This window comes from Triturus cristatus, chromosome 4_1 (genome assembly GCF_964204655.1).
Source record: "Triturus cristatus chromosome 4_1, aTriCri1.1, whole genome shotgun sequence".
NCBI lineage: Eukaryota > Metazoa > Chordata > Amphibia > Caudata > Salamandridae > Triturus > Triturus cristatus.
The window spans coordinates 1,326,360,260-1,326,382,231 of record NC_140585.1 but is presented as its reverse complement, the minus strand read 5'-3'; positions in this window follow the sequence as shown (position 1 = coordinate 1,326,382,231).

The window sequence follows — 21,972 nt, the reverse complement described above, 5'->3', positions numbered from 1 at the left end:
GGGAGGGGTGAGTCACATCACAGCGAATTCTCAGACACCTCTGAGCATGCAGCAGGTCCCCCCCTGGCCAAATGGCAGAGGGGCATCCGAAAAAATCCCAGGAAGGATCACGTGGCAAAGCACCGTTGATGTCACCAGTGTCACACCAAACATTGTCTTTGTTGTAAATCCGATCCCACATTGCCACAAGGTTCGGAGTGTACTGTTGGACTGTGGAATCCCACCATTATGTGTTCTACCCGAACTATCCTTGTACCATCACTTTCAACTTCAACCCTCACCTGTCACTCATTTACAAATAAACACAAATCACACCCGTATGCCTTTGTGTCAAGAGGAATTTTTCTCATACTAAGTAGCATGTTAACTCACATTGCAATGTATCATGAGACATGATTGCGACAATCCATTGAGAAAGTAGAGGTACCTGGAACGACACAAGAAAAAGACAGTGATTTGACACATGATGGCAGTACAAAAAAGCACTGCACTAGGCAAAAGTTTACAAGATGCATACCAGTTAACACAGGCCAACAACATCCACATGGACAGAAGGGGGATGGGAACACACGACTTCACCTCCCAGCACAGTTTACCCCTCAGCATCCTGGTAAATGCACTGCATTTGAAATGCTTACTTGTTTTTCCGTGGGAGTGAGTCACCACGGCTGGATACAGGTTAGTGCATTCAATCTGTAAACACAGGTGTTCCACGAAATTATACCACATCAGTAGCGGTAAGATAAATTGAGATCGGTGTCTTCTGAGAAAGCTGACCCAATACACTAATGTCTCTGTACCTCTCACTGCCCAACTCAGCTGAAACACTAAAACCTACATTGCAAGTAAGCATTTTGACAGAACTGCATTTACCAGAATGACAAGGGGTGACCTGTGCTGGGAAGTGAAGTAGTGTGCTCCCATCCCCCTACTAACATCACTAGGAATATGACGTAAGTTGTTACAAAACACACAGCGCTGATCAATGAATCACACAAGAGGCTGCATCACAACACATCCTGTCATGTGGCCGAAGGTGACATTGTCGCATTTACTAACTCAAGTACAGTTAGACTGGGCTTTTCATGGGTTATGTCCAGTCTTTTTGCATCTGTTCCCACATGAACAACAGTCCCTGACGCATACCCATGCCAAATCTCCGTCTCAACTGAAGTTATCTTATCCTGAATGCCCACAACTGCTGCAGTTTACGGGCTCCCCGTCCTGTAAATAGGAACCCTTGCACTATGTGTTCCTTGCTGTAGCAATGTTCTCTTTACTCCCCCATATGTGCTGGTAGATAGTCGGTTGTGGCCTCACATTCCCACAAGGAAAGCAGACTTAAATTAGTTATGCCAGCTCAATGGGCTTTTGTTTCAACAAGTAGTCGCTCTCACATCAGGCCGTGAGACCGTCGAATCCCAGGTGCCTTGATATTCCCGCGTGATTCAGTCTCTGCGAGACACTACCCTCCCACTTGTTTTTGGGCTACTGACACACCAAAACTTATTAGCATCTGATACTCAAGACCTTGCACATTTTTTCTACTTGTAGGCTCTGGCCTAGTCACTTCGTTGCACAATATTATTGGAGCCCTACCAGGTGTCACTCCTCCTATTTAGCGACTACATTTAACGGTTTCACATCAACCCTTTGCCAGTACTGAAGACTGCTGGTTTTCCAACTCCTCTCACGCAATGGCAGCCCGTCCTGTGGTCCAGGGCAACCCCGGTCAAATGCAAATGTACTGTGAATGGATGCAGCTTATGTATACCATTGGCTGTGCTCCGCATCAGTTATAGGCTGACCTTCCGCAATGCCTATTTCACCTGCTTGCAACCTGTGTTCTACTGTCGCAGATGGCCATTTCCATGGGCCATGGATGTCTGCCTTTCAAACACATCCCTTGCTGATCTGGATTATGACCTGTGGGTGAGTCCTTTGTTGGCCCATGACGAGGACTGTTTCGGGGATAGCCATTTATGTGATGCCTTTCAATGTGTCAGACAGGCTGCCAGCTGCACTTGAGCATTTGCGCAATGGCTCATGTGCCATGCCTACATAGAGCAACTCCCAGGTTGCCATGAAATGCTCCTTTCGTCCTCGTGGTGCGAGGAACACATCTGGTCCTTCATGCAACTGGATTGGATGGCGGTCCTTTTTGCTGAAGCTGATGTGGGCCTTCTTTTGGAACTGGTTGCCTTTGAAGCTGTATGTGCCTTCTTGGATCCGTAACTACTTACCAGCATCCAGAACTGTTGGCAACTAATTCAATATTGTCTTAACATTTCTCGCCTCCTTCTGACAAAGATTGTCAGTCATCTCTGAGTTTGGCCACGTCTGCATTAGCTTTGACTTTGCTGACCTCTGCGGTTTGTTTTGCTTGGTACCACAGAACTGAGGAAGGGGAGGCTGTCATATGTCCGTCTTGGTCATTGTCGCATAGTATGAGCCCGGCTTCCATCATGCAGCTGATGTACACATAAATCCCTGACTTTGGAGTTTTGCAAGTAGTTTATGCCTGTCACATGGGAACTGCCCGCAGAGCTTGATCTCTTCGCCCTCCTGGAGTACTGTCTGCATATTTTGCCCGTGGTCGAGGAACAATGACCCTTGTAATTCAGTTCTGGTCAGGCCCTATCACCACGATTCAATAGAGTATCGCAGCTGCGAGTGACCACGGGTGCCTCTTAGATGTCATGGTGCAGGGGGTTAGGTGCACCACACATGGGGAGGGGACTATCCAGAGAGAAGAGCGACACAGCACATGTGATGCACATTTCACCATATATGGGCTGAGGAGTGGGTTCTGCTGACAAAGCCCATAGTTTAGGGCTATTTGAGACTGATTCTTCCAGCAGGGGGAGGGGGATGGGTTTGTGGGTCTTCATCCAGAGGGCTTATTGATATGCCATCTTTTTTTTAAGTTTGAAAAGCTTTATTAGCAATTTGGTCATACATAAGACATCAGCAATATATAGAGGAATTCAAATACAACAATATCACAAGGGAATTGGCTGATATCTGGAAGAAAAGAGTAAAAGCAACTTTTGGGATTTATGTGAGGTAAGAGTGAGGGGGAGAGGGAAGGGAGGAAAGAAGAGGGAAGAGAAGGGGGAGGAGAGGGGATACTGATACCATGATATAAAGAAATAAGACAAAGAAAAATAAACTAGATGAAAAACTGTAAATGAATAAATATAAAAAAGGAATAAATATAATTTATCTAATGAGCAAATATATATAGTATCTTAACAGGGCAGATAAAGAAGAACAGAGACAAGAATTTCAAGGGGGTTTGAAATTTTCAGAAGTTATATGCAAAGTATTTTTTAAAACAAATCGATCTAAATAGGTGGTAAGGGGCAACCAAAAGAGATCCCTATTCATGAGTGGCTTGCAAGAAGAGGCGAAAGCAACATCAAGACTGTGAGAATGACAGAGAGTATTCCACCAATGTTGTATGGACAGTTTTGTGAGATTTTTCCAGTTTAAGGAGATGTGTCCCTTGGTGGCTGTACACCGAGCGGGTATGGCAGTTTCGATAATCTAACACATTTATGTTTCTAAATGATAGGTAGCCCGTCCAAAATTAACAATACTTTTATGGGAATGTAATATAATTGCTACTTTCTAATTTAAAAGATACCTGCTTAGTTCAGCAAACCGATCTATGGACCGTCTATAGTAACGCAAATCGGATGTACGATGATACGCGTCCATGGAGGAGCTAGATACATAAGTAATATGACTTAAAACCACCTAAAATAGTCACCGCACTTATAACTTCGATACTAATTCGATCTTTCATTGCCCTCTGCACACATATGATGTTGCATTACAATGCAACATCATCACATTTAAAGATGGCGCTCCAGAGGACAAGCCGTACCTTCACGAATGCCGTAGACACGTGACTGGCCTCGCTGGCCTTTTTAAAGATGGCCGCGGACCACAACGCGAATATATCACGGTGGGAAGAATAAGCGCCTGGATTTATCCTGAGACTGTCACCTTTCGAATCTGAAGTAAGTGCCTGAACAGCAGGCGGCCCTTTGAACTGTGTTAACGACCTTCAGGGTCTCTACTTTTTTGCTTTGAAATGGGACGAACCCGTTTCTTTATAACACCGTTGCTAGTATTAATAATGACCGCAAGAACTTGGAATTTTCCCAAGCCGTTTATCTCTGTCTGTAGACTTGAGACGAGTTGGACTCGTTTCACTTATGTAGAGGCCTACATAAAATAAATGGTTCAAAATGAACTAAGAGTACAACCACTTAATTTCCAATTTTCTCTTGTAAAATGTATCAATGCAATTATGCAGTATAGAACCTTATCTGTGCATTGTGCAATGAATTTATGAGGAGCACTATTACTTCCCAAGAGAATTAAACTAATAGCATGTCAAGGGCCAAATATTAGCCGGCTTAAGCACATATTGCTATGTACACTATGTAATATTGGTACTCAATCAAAATAAGCTCACAGGCATTCGTACTTATCTCTCTTCTTTTCTCCCCTCTCTTTTTTCTTGTCTGCTTTCTTCCCTTTCTCCTTTTTTCTCCACTCCTCTTTCATTTTCTGTCTTTTCTTCTCTCTTTGCTTTCACCTTTGTCTCTCTCTCTCTTTTCCTTTTTTTCTGTTCAACGTTCCGGTGCAGAGGTCTGACCGAATGTATTGTACAGTGACCTTGAATAATGATATATGAAGCTATTGTATCGTGCTGCATCCTGAACAACAAGGTATAAATTTGACCTTACCTAATCACTATATCTTGCTATACCTGCCTTCCTGTGGTATGACTAAACTACCTCATCTGTGAAAATGAGACGACTAATTTCTCCTTAGAACCTGCTAACTTGTACTAATAACACCTGCTTCAAAAATACATCTTCCTATTGTCATTATGGTTGCCGTTTTTTCTTGTATTTGACAAGGTCACAAACTGTGAATATAATTCTCTCACTGAGTGCTTCCACGATTGCTATACCGGAGAAAATAGCACCTCTCTTCTCAGGAGAATAATGGGAAACATCCTTTCTTTGTTTCTCTTCCCATTCACGTTGCCCTGAGCACTTTCTCCACTATTTTGGTCCTCTATATATCACGGTTATTTTTTCCTAGATATCACCGGGTGATATTAGATTTTCTTTAAGTCTCTAATTTATCTAATAACTTTTCACAAATATCTTTTTTCAGCCTTGAGAAAGCCCTGGCCATATACTGTGCCATAAGGGCGAAACACGTGTCGGCTGATCACCTTCGCTCCAAATTGGCTTGTTTGCTTTACTTTGATAAATATAAGCTTGAATAATTGGATCAACTGAAATACAAGCCCTTCATTTGAACAAATAAATAACAATTTGGATTCACCAACTCACTTGACTTTCTTGCTTTTCAAAAAAAATATTTCAAGAAGGAGTGAACTGACTCACTACTGAATGCATGTACTTTTTTGAGACCATAGATTTCCAGTGTCTTGAGTCTTCCTCCACAAGAAATAAGTAACATAACAAATTGAGCAATTCTCTCCAGAATTGGGATCCCTGGGCCTCGGTATCTTTGTACAAGTCCAACAATTAGAGTCAGCAGAGGAAGAAAAGCGAGCTAGGGAAGCAGGGGAGAGATAAAGTTTGTGATAAAGGAAGAACATAGATTGGGTAAGAGAAGCAGAGCGAGAAATTTTTAAAGATCTGGACCAAAGTTTATTCCAAAATATAATAGACCAATCGCACCCAAGATCCGATTCCCAAGAAAGTTCCAATTTAGATTTAGCGCGATCCGGAATGGGAGTGGAAATAATTGATATATAAGAGAGGCTTTGGGGAGAGTAAGAAGTATTTTGAGAAGAGGGTTTTGGATATAAGATGAAGAAGAGTGGGGAAGGGAATAATATATGTCAAGAATGACCGTCAAAAGAGTGGTATATTTCTGCAGAAAGGAGCGAGGACAATGAAACAAGGATTGAAATTAGGGAAAGGGACAAGGTGAAACTCCATCAAAAAGCTGATTAACCCATAAAATACCTTTTAATCTCCAGGCGTTCCAAAAAATGGGTCTGTTGTTGAGGAGGATAAGCAAATTATGCCAAATAGGAGAGTCTAAGAAAGATTCACGGGAAATGGTAGTGGGGTGAACCAAGGGTTTCAAGAAGAAACAAGGATGTCTAAATAAAGAGGGGGAGGTATGAGAATTTTTAGCAGGAAAACGTATGACTTCTTTGAAGGAAAAGGGTAATAATAAGGTTTGTTCAATGTAGAGCCAAAGGGGAGAAAAAGGGGAGGGTTCCGATACAAGCCATCTGGAGGCATGACAAAAGGAGAAGGATTTATGATAAAGACGAAAATCCGGAAAGTTCACACCGCCATTAGATTTTGGTTTCCGAAGAGAAGATACGGTGATTCTGGATTTCTTATTCTTCCAGTGGAATTTAGAAAGGCACAAATCAATACGCTTAAAATAGATAGAGGGGATGTGAACGGGAAGCATGGAGAGGATATAAATTAAAATTGGAGCAATCATCATCTTAATTGAATCCAGCCGACCCCACCAAGAAAGAAAAAGAGGGTTCCAAGAGGAGAACAATTTCTCAATTCGAGATAGAGCAGCAGACATTCAGTTTGATTTTTTAGCTATTCCAGGCAAATCCAGTGGAAGAGAGAAAATGGGGAAGACAGAATTTTGGGAGAGGGAGAATTTCAGTTTTATCAGAATTAATCTTGTAACCGGAAACCTGAAAAAAGGAATTAAATTCAAGAAGTAAAGGAGGAATAGATGTCTCAGGAGCAGAAATTAATAAAAGAATATTGTCTGCATACACAGATAGTTTCAATTGGTGATCCCCATAAGGAAAACTGGAAATAGAATCATTATTACGGATAGAGGTCAAAAAGGGTTCAAGGGCTAAAACAAAGAGAAGAGGGGATAAAGGACAGCCATGACGAACACCACGTTGGAGAGAAAAAGAAGATGAGACGCAACCATTAACAAGGACCGAGGCTTTAGGAGCAGAGTATAATAAGGAGATAAGTGATATAAAATTAGGGCCAAAACCGTGCCAGTGTAATGATGCAAACAAAAAGGACCAATCTACTCTATCAAATGCTTTCTCTGCGTCAACAGAGATAGCAGCCAGAGGAATAGAAAGGGAGGGGACTTAATTTAAAACATTGAGAAAAAGGCGAGAATTATCGGAAGTGAGTCTACCCATAACAAAACCACATTGCTCATAGCTAATAAGATGGGGCATGATAGGATCTAAACGTAAAGCAAGCAACTTAGCAAATAATTTGTAATCAACATTAACTAAAGAAATCGGGCGATAGTTTTTATAAAATTGAGGATCACGACCCTCTTTAGGAATAAGGCAGATGGTCGCCTCTTGAAAGGTTCCTTCTGTACTACCAGTTGAGTAAAATGAGTTAAAAAGCATTAAAAGTTTAGGGAGTAACAAGTCAGAGAAGTGCAAATAAAATTCAACAGAAAAACCATCTGGGCCAGGTGACTTCCATTTAGTGAGGGTATTTAAAGCTTTGGAGATTTCATTAAGGGAAAGATAATTTTCCAGGTCAAGAAGGTTAAGATGGGAAGTAGAGGGAGTAGGGAGTTTATCAAAATAAGTCTGGATGAGAGAAAGGGTAGGGGGAGATTCTGGTGTGTAAAGGTTTTGATAAAAGAGTTTAAATTCATCAAGTATTTCCTGACTTTTATGTAGAAGGGAGTTATCAGAGGAGTAAATCGAATCAATAAAAGTGCGTTCTTTACGTGTTTGAAGGTAATTTGCTAAAAGTTTCCCTGCCTTATTTCGATCGCCATAATAACAAGCACTACTACGAAGGAGTATTGAAGATGCGTTGTCAGTAGAAGTTTTGTTAAACTCAAGCTTAGCTCGTCTCAATTCTGGTGAAATTGAACTTTGTGAAGATGTGTAAAATTCATGCTCCAAAAGTTTAATTTGAGCTAGAACAGCTTTCCGGTTCTGAAGAAAGAGTTTCTTTTTCTTAGAGACAAAGTCTATAATGAAAGCTCGTGCAGTAGCTTTAAAATAATCCCAGATAATATGGGGGAGATACTAGAATCATAATTAAGAAGAAAGAATTCATTAGCGAAGGAACGAAAAGAGGAGGAGAAAAAAGGATCGGTTAGAAGTGAGTTGTTGAAACGCCATCGGGAAATTTTGGGATGTGGAGGAAGTAAATCAAGGCCTGTTACAATTGGAGCGTGGTCAGAGATTACTATAGGTTCGATAGAGGAAGACAGTAAATTTTGAGACAAAGATTGAGAAAGAAAAATGTAGTCTAGACGAGAAAGAGATGTATGAGGAGGAGAGAAAAAAGAGTAGTCAAGAGTATCAGGGTGAGAAAGTCGCCAAGAGTCGATGAGATGTATTTGAGAGATAGTATCAAGGAAGTAATTGTGTGTCTTATTAGGAATAAAACCGACTGTGGATTTGCGATCGAGAAAAGGGTCTACAATTTGGTTGCAATCACCACCCAGCATAAACAAATCGTCTCGAAATTGAATACATTTTTGTGTAATCAAAGGCCAAAAAGAACAATCAGGCTGTGTAGGACCATAAATATTAAAAACAGTTAAAGGAACAGAATTAATTAACAATTTGGCTAATATCCATCTACCTTCAGTATCATTTTCTTGCGATAGAACTTTACATTTCAATTTCTTATGACATAGAATGACAATACCATATTTTTTTATTAGTAGATGGAGAAAATAAAACCTTACCCACCCTGCCTCTTTTTAACTTAAGTGATTCAGTTTCTGTAAGGTGGATCTCCTGTAAGAGGACTATATCAGGATTAAAAGAAGCAAGGTGGGAGAGAATTCTCTGTCTTTTAATAGGATTGATAAAACCCTTTACATTCCAAGAGATAACTCTGAATGTAAAAACATAAAAACTCTTGCAGAAACAGAATTTACAATAATAGTAATGACAAAGAGAATGACAATGAATAAAGGGGCAAAAGGATAATGAAGGAAGAGGGAAAAGGGGAGAGGTGTGAAGAAACATACGAAGAAACAGAAGGAAGACTCATACATAAAATGAGAGGAATCAAACATGGGAGGAAAAAAGAAGAGTAGAACCATTAGAAGTAGGGTAGAAAGGAGGGGAAAAGGGCAAAGGAAGGAGAGAAAGAATACAAGTAGAGACAGTACATATCCAAAAAGGATGACTGCGAAAAACATACCTGAGGGGAACAAAGAATAGACAATGGGGCTTGGACAACGTACAACAAGATGAACCACCCAGGCCTGGGAAGCCCAATCGCATCAAAACGTGAGTGAAATAGGAATGGGACCATACAAGATGGCTAGACATAAACAAATCTGTATGAATAAACAAAAGAGACAGTTAACATTAAAGTAATGAATAGAGAAATATATGACTAGCCAGCATGTAACCAGAAATACGGTATACATGAAGAATATATATTGCTTAAGAAGCGTCTAAAAAACATCAGAGAACAAAACAACTACTGAGAAACATCTTAAAAAGGAAAAAGAAAAAACATTAGAAAACAAATGAACAGAACCAATGAAGAAACATCGATGGGAATCCCGCAAGAAAAAGAGGTTAAATATTCAACCATTTGACGAGCTAGTTCCATAACATTGGTAGTGTGAATGTGAATAAAATTCTTAAGTTCTGCAGGATCTTGAAAAGTCCACATTTGGTTCTGGTATGTCGCTTTGAAGATGCATGGGTGAAACAGACCATATCTAGCATCAATAGCTCGAAGAGGAGGACGAAGGTTCAAGAATTCTTTCCTTCTGGAGGCCGTGGCATTGGAGACATCTTGAGACAAAAACACCTTCTGACCAAGCCAGGAAATTTGGATCATGCTGCAGAGAGAACTGAGAGAAGATCAGTGAACTTCAAGAAAAGAATGATGACACTTCGTGGTTTAACTGGAGCTGTTGAAAGAGGTGGATGAGGAGCAAGCCTGTGAGCTCTTTGAATGCTGAGTGAAGTAGTGGGAGGCATGTCCAGGAGTTTCGGAAGAAAGGAGGAAAAGAAAGACACAGGGTCATCACCTTCCAGTGATTCAGGCAAACCATAAATACGCAGGTTGTTCCTCCTATTTCTGTTTTCTAAATCCTCAGTATGTTGTTGAAGGCTGTGAGCAGTTTTTTCTAAAGATGAAATTCGTTGAGAATGATCATGTATTGAAGCAACTCTACTTTCCATTGTGGACCATTTTTCCTCGAGAAATTGCATTTTGTTGTTGGTTTCCTCCACAAACGGCCGCAAAGCACGTATCTCTTCCAAAAGTAACTCCATAGAGATGGGAGATGTCGATTTGTCAGGAGATGGAGGATCATGCTTCAAACGTTTAGAAGTGGAGGTAGATGGTGAGGATTTGTTTGAAGTAGATTGTGAAGAGGAGCTGCGGTTAGAAGTTACACCTGCCATCTGCGAAGAAGTCGAGGTAGATTCTGATATTGATAGAGATGGAGGAGTTACCAAGGAACTAAGATGTGGTGAAACAAAAACAAATTTTGGTTTGTGCAATCTTCCCATAAATAACTGGCGACCAGAAAGTAGGGCAAGCGTTACACAGGTTTAGTGGAAACCGTGATCAAAAATTCTCCAAAAGAGTGAACATTTGACTTGAATAAACAGTGACTTGATAAGAAAAGAAGCATATAGGCATGTATATCTCCAGCAAATATTGAAGAGTTAATATATTGAGCATGTGATGAGAAACCAGAAACACAGCCGTAGTAAATGGAGAAAGTGATAAAGAACTCCAGACATATCTCATAAAGCCAGGTGGTCTCTTGAGGTGGTCAATAAACAGTCAGTTGAAGGAGAGACTTGACCATATAAGTGACATGTACTTAATGAGGGGTATTAAATCATGAAAGCGAGACCAAGGATCATGCTGCAGAAGAAAGATGACAGGCACCTTTGAGGCAATGGAATATCATTTTAAGGAAAGCCAGCCAATATGTGGACATTATGAAGAACATTTATAAATGCTGCCTTGTTATTGGAGGGAGTATTGAAAAAGCTTCAGTCATGTCCCAAAAAGCCAGTTGACCTTTGAGGTGAGTAATACTCACTTGAGGGGATGAGCTGATTAAGAACAGTGACAGGAGTCTTGTGAGGCAGCATAAGTGATACAGCCAGAGTCAAACATAGTGCTGCACAAAAGAAAAGAACTCTGCAGGCAAAGAAAATGTGTGCATGTCCCTTTAAGAGAAAGCAGCTGAACAATAGAGGGTTAACAGTGCTTCCTGAGCGCTGACCGCATAACTGCCATAACGCGGTGAAAAGTGCTAACGAAATGAGTCTCTGAAATGACGGGCGCTCTGAGGGAAGGACAGCTGCAGCAAAAGATGAGGTAAGCGCGAAGCGCTTAATGACGAAAATGCGCTCACCGGAATCTCACCGCATTCTGACACAAAATGCGGCCAAAGTCTACCAAGTACCGGCATGGGAAACGCACCGGCTGCTGAAAAATTGTCCCGATGTGGCGGAGCAAAACTACTAGGCGGCCATCTTGTCTGGCGCCGTAATCGCGTCCCCATTGATATGCCATCTTAATCACTGAAATGTGGACATGTTGCTCAGCTAAATTTTTTTGTGCAAAATGCATTTCTCAAATACTTTTGTAACGTATACTGCATGTTCTTACACGGTAGTTAAAATAAGACCGATGAACCGTTTCTTGTCTTCAAATGAACCCATTGTTGACATGTATGAGAGTCAGGGTGACAGGGTGTGTCTTGTTAACGCTACTCCTGAGGGATCTGAGTGTGTTGTGTCCTGGGGTGTCTGTGCGCTTGTATCACTGACAGTGAATAAGAGAGCTTGTGAGGCACTATGGCTATTGGGTCCAGTGATTCAGGGTGCTCAGGTGTTAGGATGACTCGGTCCCGGACTGCACAAGTCCTCTAATTCTGCGCATAGTTCTGTGTGTGGACAGAATCCCTGCAACAATCCTCAAAGTTTGGGTGACAACAGCATAGCACACAGACACAGCCATAGTCGCTCGTTGTTAACTTACACTCAACTGGATTAGTTGGCAATGAGATGTTGACACACGTCAAGGCCTTCTTACTCACCACTGTCATCGTCACTGGGCATGAGTTACTTTGGAGCAGGGGGCTGCTGCTGGTCATCATCGTCCAGAATCAGGGGGATCTTCTTGCGCAAGGCCAGGTTGTGTAGCATGCAGCAGGCGACTACAATCTGGAACACCTTCTGTGGAGAGTAGATTAGTGCTCCACCACACTTGTCTAGACACCTAAATCTAGACTTGAGCAGTCAAAAAGTGCGCTCTACCACACAATGTGTCCTCCCATGGGCATCGTTGTAGTGTACTTCCCTGGGCGTGGTTGGATTCCTCAATGGGGTCATCAACCACTGACGATTGGGATACCCTGAGTCATCTAGTTGTGAGGAACACAGACAAACACTGCAATCAGAATATGTGAGGAGAGCAGCGTGTCACACATACATCACAGTCATTTTCACAGCCTACTCACCAACAAGCCAGGCCCGCTCAGGGTGCAGATTAGCCATCACTTGTGGTATGCTGCTGTTCTGCAAGATGTAGGCGTCATGTGCGGAACCTGGAAACTTTGCACAGACGTGTGAGATAATCTGATCCGCCTGGCATAGCACTTGCACATTGATGAAGTGGTGGTGTTTGCGGTTGCGAAAGATGTGTTCACATGCCTGTGGTGGAACGATGCCAATGTGGGTTCCGTCTATAGCTCCCAAAACATTTGGGACACCACATACATTGTGGGGCCGGCCTGGCCTGCACGCTTGCTGGGAGCTGTAGTTGTACAGGGGTTGCATGCGTGGAGGTGTTTCAGACGTACCTCTGCTGTAGAGCGTGGCAGCGTCTTATCTGCCGGAGGTGCACCAGGTAGAGCAGCAGAAAGGCCTATAGCGCAGGATCCATGGCGGCTCAGCTGGTCTGGATGTGTTCTGGGTCAGCTTTCCCTTTCCGGAGTTGTGCTTTCACCATCCACGATGTGGTGTTTTTTACGCCGAGGTGGAATGGGCTGTTTTTTTAATCGTCATCTGGTAGGTGGACGGAACGTGATTCTGCATGCCTGTCCTGCTCTATAGGCTCCGTCTGCTACCCTCGCGTACTGCAAAAACATGCTGAGCCAGAAAAACAGACAGACAATGGCCTCTGTTGGCCCATGGTAATATGGTGGTCGAAATATCCGCTTCATGGGCAGATTAAAAGACGTTTTCCGCCAGCACTGCGGATGGGCTTCTGTCCGGCATCGTAATTAGTCCCTTCGTGTGCCATCTGACTTTATGGTGTTTTTGAAAGTGTGCGCCCCTTTGGCCAAATGTGTTTTATTGGGGCCAATCTCCTGAGACCATTGTGGTGTTGCTGCCTATCTGTGGGATCGATCTGGGTTTTTCTGTTTGTGCACTTGTCTAAGTGTTACGTATCCCCCTCACTTCTGATCTGTCAGTCAGTTGCTTCAGGACTAGATCCTCGCAGGGCCTGCCTCACCACGTATATCTGACTTGGGGTTGAGGGGAAGGTCATATAAAGTGAATTCAACAATGAAGTTGCAAAATCGTTATTATACATACATATATCATGGTGTACATCTACATCGTATTTATCAATATTATCATAACTGATCACAAATGATTTGCAAAGAATTTTAAAATGTGCCTCTTCAACGAAAATTGACTTCTATCTCATCCAAATGTACTAGCTTTTCTTCCACATTCTAGCAGTGGAGATTTGTAGCTCCTTAAAGATCTGTTTGAGCATAGTCACGCTTTATAAATCACTTTTCAATTTCAATATTCTACAACAGTGCAAATGGTATTCCAAGAGTAGAAGAATCTTGCTTGAGGAAACATTGAGGACAGTCCAATCGAAGGGCATTGTAGTAGTCTGTCTTTCTTTACAGTAGACCATTTTTACATTATTCATTTAGAAAGCTGTGGTCGTACTCAAAGAAATTTGGAAAAATAGAAGAGCTAGTATTATTGCCTTGGCCACAATTTCAAAGGACCACTCTGGAGCAAATAATGTAAACTCTTAGATATATGTTAATATGTGTTGACCCAATCCATTGTTGGATTTATTGAAAGTGCATTAAATGAGGCTACAAAAAAGACCTCAAGACGACCTAATATAAGCTACAAAGACACTTTTAATGTAATCTTGATACCTTTAACTTCTCCTGGGCACTTAGTCACACGTTCAGTCTGCAGTCCAATCCCCAAGGCTTTCAACCAAAATGAAGCCCCAAAATGAAAAGTCTGAAATGTTGTTAATAATATGTCTACAAAGATGTTAACACAATTGTCAACATGCTCGAGAGGGGTCGTTCTAACTTCTTTAGTTATGCTCACTTTCCTTTTTATACCCTTCTCATATTAGAACCCTAGCTCGTTCTATTTCAAGTCCTTTTAGCTAATTGTGTTCAGTTAGAATTGTAATAAGTATTTTAACATTTTGTATGTGAAGGTCTAACAAAAATAAAAAAGAGATATATTCATAATTCATGTGCGACTCCAGCCTGAACATGGTTCCAGCACTACTGATTCACGACATCAACTAATAAAGGAAAAACTAAATCTAAATTACTGACCTAATTGCTTTATTCATGATAATCAAGACCAGGTTAAGCCGTGTCCTAATCAGTTGGTAATGTGATGACAGCAGAGTCTATCCATCAGTATACCAAGTGAGGATTGGTTGAAAAATGCCAGCCTCGGTCCCTGTGAAAGGTCAAAACAACGATCGTCCAATAATAACATTTGCGGATACACACCCCGTTTAGGATGTTTTCCCGGAAGGGGTAAGGCACCAAGCTAAAATCTGACGTCAGTCGGCGTGCAATTGTGAAGTATGGAAAGCCATTCCTTGCACACCCAATTATTTTCTTCGAGAAGCTCATCAATGAACGTATTTTGAAATTAAAGACGTGTCATGATGATTTTAAAGTTTTTCACTAGCCGACCAGTTTCTGAGAAACATTGAAGAGGCCTTAACATCAACTTCTCGGCAATAGCATTAGCGAAAAGTAATTGTAATTGGCTAATAAATTCCTACAACATTTGTTAAAACTCCCACGAGCGCATTTACTGCCAACGTTGCGTCTGTATATCAGGACGCTGAGCGAATAATTTGTTCTTGGCACAGTTCTGCTCGGAGACGTGGGTGCTAAGCCATAAAACGTCTACACACTTCTTCACTAATCGTAATAAATTGACCTGGCATTGAGTGACATTGCACTTATAGAAACATTACTGCAATTATTATTAATGTTTTTCAGAACAGAAGTTTAAAGATGCGGTTGCAATTTCTTACAGGTTGTGCGGTATGTCAGCTTACTCTGTAGAAGGTGCGTTCCTATGATTTTTATTAAATTAGTCTAAAATATATTTATTTCACACAGCAGTGGCCGGCTCAGGTAAGGGCGTGCGGCGGGGCAAGGCAGGGTGGGAAGCTGAAGGACAACGGAATAGGTATTATTTATTTATTTAATCATACCTCTTCCGTCCTTTGACGGCTCCCCGCCCCTGCCGCGCCCTGCCCCGCCCAACCGCCACGCCGTGTTTCCCCGAGCCGGCCTCCGCTGATTTTTGAGTTGACTGTCACAAATATATCACTAAAGCATGGTGTGGTAGAACACTTTCGTTTAGAAAGAACACATTTTCCATTGAAACAACCTCTAAATTTTCTCAGACATACAATTTTAATCTAAAATTACATAGACAAGAAATTTGGATTCAGCATATATTTGTCATTTACGCATCACAAAGTAAAGTGTTTTGATCCTATCATTATCTTTGTTTCCATCACACTTCAGAATTTGAAAAAGAGTGTTTCATTTTTGCTTTCCTAACTATTTATTTCGAACATTTTGTACAGTTGATTTATAGTTATTTAAATTAGGCTGTGTGTTAGAAGAAAGCAACATCTTACAACCTGACTTTTTACACCAGCAAGACTGCACAGCAAATGTAACAAGATAAAACCAAAATTTAAAGTAACCTATAATGCTTATTCATCCTCAGCCTTCCCCGATAAACCCATATCACTCCCCATATCAGCCCCCACCTCAGGAATCCCACTGGCTCCCCTTACAGAAGAGATGCCAATTGAAGCTGCTGACCTACGCACACAAGGCTCTGAACAACCAAGGACCCACCTACCTACATCAACCACATCCTGAATTTCCACCAACCATCGAGAATCCTACGCTCTACCTCTTTTTCACTTGATCATACTTCTCGCATCTACCGAATCAGAAGTGGAGGACGCTCCTTCTCCCACATCACAGTAAAAACCTAGAACAGCCTCCCCACACACCTCCTGACCATCACCTCACTGCAAGATTTCCGAATGACCTTCAAGACCTGGCTGTTTGAATAAGCATTCAGGGCCTTCAAGCACCTGGATACCCTATTGGTCGATTAGCTGCGCTTTCTATATACAGATTGATTGATCTGCGGAAACCCAGGATGCTTATTTTGAGGGTGTTGCAGGAACCTCCCCTCACCTCTATTTCCAGTGCCTGTGCAGCTAAGACGCTCCCTAATCTGGTGGCTGCAGCCTCGCATCAGCACTTACCATCTTTTTCTTCTTGTTTTTTTTTTCTTTTTGCCCCCCGGCTCATGTTCCAGTTGTCTAAAAACTGGGGGCATGTTACCATTTAGCTCTAGTAGCATTTCTCGAGAATATCTGCACAAGCGAGCAGTGGGAGCGCTAAAGGCATGACAAATGCAAAAACCATCTGCACCTGGGCAGGCACAGTGCACAGGCTACCCGTCCAAATTCACCCACAGTAATATTTAGTAGGGATCAATTGCTTGTTTCAAAATGATCCATGGCGAGCCTGGTATGACAACGATTGAAGGGCCAGATGTACAACCCTCACATTTTGCGACTTGCAAATTGTGTCGCTTTGGGATTCACAAAATGCAATGTACAACAGTGTCACAGACACTGTTAGCGATTCCCAATGGTATCGCAAATTGCATGCCTCATCAATATTCCTGAGACAAGCGCAAACTTGCGACCCCATTGGTAATGGATGGCACCCCCAGGGATGGTGGCCTGCTGGGGTCAGCAGACCACCAGGTCTGGAACTGATTTTTAAATAAAGCAGTTTTTCTTTTTTTAACTGCAGCCCGTTTTCCTTAAAGGAAAACGGGATGCATTTAAAAAAGAAAAATGAAACTTTTCAGTTTAATTTTTTAAGGGCAGGCGCTGCTCTTAAAAAACTATTTTCTCACACACTCACAAAGGGGACGGAGTCCCCTGGGGACCCCTTCCCGTTTGTGAGTGGTTTACCACTTACTTGAAGTAGGTGATAAACTGCGAGTGTTTTGCAGCTGGAAATGCCGTTGCAAAACAATAGTACATGGCAGTCTTGCTATTAGGAAGGGACGCCCGTTCCTACTAGCGAGAGTCGCAAATGCTATTTTACGAGTCAGTGACTCGCAAAACAGTGTTTGTTCATGCCATTACCCTTTTTTACAGTCGCAAACGGGCCGAACTCCTGTTTGCAGTGCAAAAAAGGGTAGTACATCTGGCCCACAATGTTGTGATTTCCAGCTATGCTGCTTGGCTTTATCCTCCTCTAACTTGCCTACAGTACATGCCCCCTAATTCAAGCACAATCGTTCCTACATTTGGCAACTTTCATTATGCCAATAACACACAAAATAACTTTAAGACTTCCCCACACCACATGGTGACCCAGGAGGTAATGGTTCAGAGCAGAAATATTCTAAACTCAACTAATCGCTCCTCTTTACCTCAAGCCATTTAGCATTTAGCCTACACCTTACTAAATACCTGTTTGTTACTGAAGACACGCAAGAAGTTGACATTACTATGACTGATTACAGATTTGACAATGTGTTTATAACAGAAACATGGCTTAAGGAAAACTCCTACCCAGACGTGGCAATAGACGTTCTTCAGGACTGCAATATAGTTTGGAAGGACAAACTACAAAGAGGAGGGATTATGATTACTTTTAAAAGCATGATCACATTATCTGCATTTTCTACCTCAGTTCTTTATTTTCTAGTACTCCAGCCATGTAACATTGCTAATAACTCTACACTCAATATCAAATGCATTCTTGTCTATAAACATCCCACTTAGCCAGTCAGTAAACCTGACACCTTTTTGGATGTGATTGCCTTTTACAATTCTCCAATGCACTGTGGCTGGTTGACTTCAAACTATGGGCGGGTGACCACACAGCTAAAGAGGCAACACCATTTCAAGAATTATGTTTATATATTGATCTTCACCAATACACAACCAAGATAGCCCATATTGGTGGACACACAAGCTAGATTTAATTTTGTTTCTCCCCAAACCTTAGTATAGTTCAGAACATAGTAGATGTAGGATGGACAGATCACTATATAACCAGTCCTATGTTCTTTTTCCTGTTCCCCCTTATGTGAATCCCTGAAGCCTGAGTACCGTAAGGAAAGAACATGGGCCACGCTACACTTCAGTTGGATTCCCAGATTTTTGGGAGGCATGACTTCACAATTTTGCTGATGACAGAGATCCTGATCCTAGTGCTCAACAATTCAATCACTGGGTATCGATTAGTCTATTCAACCCTCTTCCTTTGTTCTCGTGAAGTAAACACATCCAGGATCTCACAATCATCACAATCGGTAATCTGCATTGCGGTCTGAGCTGAGTCGGAATTGAAGCCATCACGTTTCTTCTTGGGTGCCGGGCTCCTGTGCTTTCCTTCGTGCTTTCCTCCCCTGCCCCCCGGTCACGCATGCTGCTTTGCTGGTTCCGTTGGCTGGAGGGAGGTGGCCAGTTGGGGGGGGGGAGGGCGCAGGAGTTAACTGCGGGAGCGTTAGCGGAGAAGTGCGGATTCTTGACACGAGGCAGTCTGCAAAGCGTCCTCAATCACTGGGAATCTCTCACATTAGATAATGCTATAATTGTCAAACTTCTATAAGGATATGCCGTGAGCACCCTGATTTTCTGATTCTCTCAGAGAAGCAAACCACTTTATAAACAACTTGAACAAAAATGGCTTAAGAATGGCCACAGTGTTCAACTCAAGTCAAATTAACTTTCATAGCTTAAACAATATTAATAAAACACAAACCATTTTTATAATATATTTTGTATTGAGAGGGAAAACAAATTAAACCAGATTTTTTTTCCCGATTTATGGGAATTTTGCTTCACCGCTGGCAACAAATTTAATTTCTCAATTACAAGCAGCTTTACAAGGACTTATCTGATTTGTTCAATCTAAAAAAATTACAAAAATAGCTTGCTGTAGGGAAATGCCTTCTTTGCATGATCACCCTCAAAGTTTTGGACTGATGCTTCTGGTTTTTTGACTCCAAATTCACTGAGGCCTGCTTACCAGACCTCAGTGTCAGTGCTCTGACCCTTAAAAGTGCGTGTTAAGTAGGCTAGTACCCAATAGGCATACGTTAGCTTACTTATAGGTCACTAGCAGATGGTACCAGGGGTTCTCAGGGGTTGTAATAAAATGTGTCCCTCTTGGGCTGCAGCACTTATTGTGCCATCTTGAGTTTTACAATGTGAAACATGTCTCCCAGCCTGCCACTGCAGACTAGTAGAGCAGTTTTAAACTGCTAACTCGAATTTGCCATTTAAACTAATGGCAAAGTCCAGAACTTCCTTTTTAATATACATAGGTCACCCCTAAGGTAGGCCTGCCGAGCCTGAAGGCAGGGTGGTGTATATTAAAAGGTAGAACATGTCTGTCCTGACAGTAAAACTTCCAAATTGTTGTTGACAACTTAGCATTGCTAACTTCTGAACGGGACTATTAAAGTTGGTACTCAGATTAATCACTCTGTTAAAGCCAACTTGATGCTCAAGTCAAATTTATTGTAACTTTTGAGTGTAAAGCAATTTTAGAAAGTTGCTGCTCTGTTGCCCAAGTTTTGCAGTGGCTAGTTTCTGGCCACAAGACAGCCTTCTGCCCTCCTGAAGAAAGGTTTGAACAACTCCCAGAGAAGGACACACTAGAGGTCTGCCAATAAAAGCAGTGTTATATCTTCCAGTCAGGCAATCACACAGGGTGCATGCCCAAAAGGCAAGGTTTAAAGAAGAAGCTACCTTTGTATGGCAAATGGTGAACACACATGAGAGGGGCTGCACTTTAGTTTTAGTAGACAGGTTGACGTCTGGGACATAGAGGGAAAAACAATTTCCAAACCAATTTTCCCATGGTCGTGTATTTCTCAGGTACCCACACCTCTAGGGTGGGCTGCCAAACTCCACGCTCCAAGAGAAGGGATTTGTCACCTTGGGAGTGGGCAGAATTTTACACTTTCGAAACTATATGCCACAAATTTCACAAAGTCCAAATAAGGCAGGAGGGGCCCTGGTAGCACATGCATCCCTGAGTTCAAGTTGTGGGCATAAAAGTGTTACCTCTGGCACCCAGACCTCGATCACATCTGTGCTGGACTGAAGAAGGACTGCCTTCCTGTTTCCGGGACCTGGCAAAAGAGTGGTTGCACCAAAGGCTGGACTGCACCTGCTGCTCCTGCACTAACAATGAGAGGACTATGACAGTGGTGCCTATGGTGCCTTCTTTGAGGAAAAGTTGCCCCCAAGCCCCAGACCGAGGAGGTGAACCCCAAGTGTCAGTTGGCTAGCTTCATATTACAACTCAAGGGCCACAAACGTTGAAGAAACCACCTTGGCAAGTTGGTAGCCACAATTGCTTGTTCATCGCTCACTGCCAAAGCACAGCCCAGGAGACCAAACCCTGATGCTTGAAAGTTGCACTGGATTTGGGAGAGTTGACAAAGTACAGTTTGATCACCCCAGACAGACATTAGCTGCACTCAAAGGAAACTGATGGTTTTGCTGTGACTAAAGTCCAGTAGACCAGTGCCAACTGGTTTTCAGCTGGAATTTACCTGGACTTCGCGTGACATTGACCTCTGTGATCAAAGTCCTCCAGCTGTGTCTGTGGAACGATGGGTGGCCCCAAGAAGAACCACCTCATTGGGATCAGGATCCTCTAGCCCTTTCATCAGGACCACTCCATTGATGTCTATGGGTTTTCACTAATAGGGTATTGAACTGGACTGGAGACTGCTTTGATTGCAAGCTAACTGTCCTGCTGAGCCTTATTGTCCCATCCGACTTGCTCCCTACCAGAGTTGGTTGCCCAAAGTGGGCTGGAGAGTCTGAACACAACTTTGTAAAAAGTTTTCAAAGAAACAGCTAACTGTAGGAGTTCCCAATGTTTGTTTGCATTTTGAGTGAAAATCAGTGATTTATGTTTTACATAACATTAATATCTCCAGAACCCTCTAGAGGATTTTGATTGGTTTGGTGTCTAAACATTCATAACAATAATATTTATTCTTATAAATTGGTGACAGATTTCCTTTTTGTCGTGTTTCTTTCTTATTCAATTATTTTGATACTCCTAAATGCTAATTCCTTTGTTAAAACCTGACTTTTCAAAGCCAGAGCAACCCAGGATTGTGCTAAGATTTTGCAAATGAGCCTGACTGGACCTAAGACAAGTTTGGGAGTTTATTACATGGTTGGATAACACCACCATACCATATAATAAACCACATTTCTTCACACTTGCTAGTTACTAAGGACCACTCCATACAGCCAGGTTATAGTTCCTCTAGGATTACCTCAATACCTGAGCAATGTTGGCAACCTCTCAGAAAACTATTTTCTTTATGTCTCCTTTAGACCCCTGCTCTATAAGTATAGCAAAAGAGTTTTAGTAATATGTGCAATCTTTGTCCCAGAGTGGAATCAGTCCTTCTTATTTGGAATATAGAATTAGCTCTGCCTCACTTTAAAAACAAAGGAAGGGGCATGGCTTTGTGTGCGGCTAAGGTGGCTGCTCTTTGCTGAGCTCTGCGCGTATGCCGGCACGGAATTCTGTCAGGGACACCTGTTTTGAAGAACTAACCACACACAC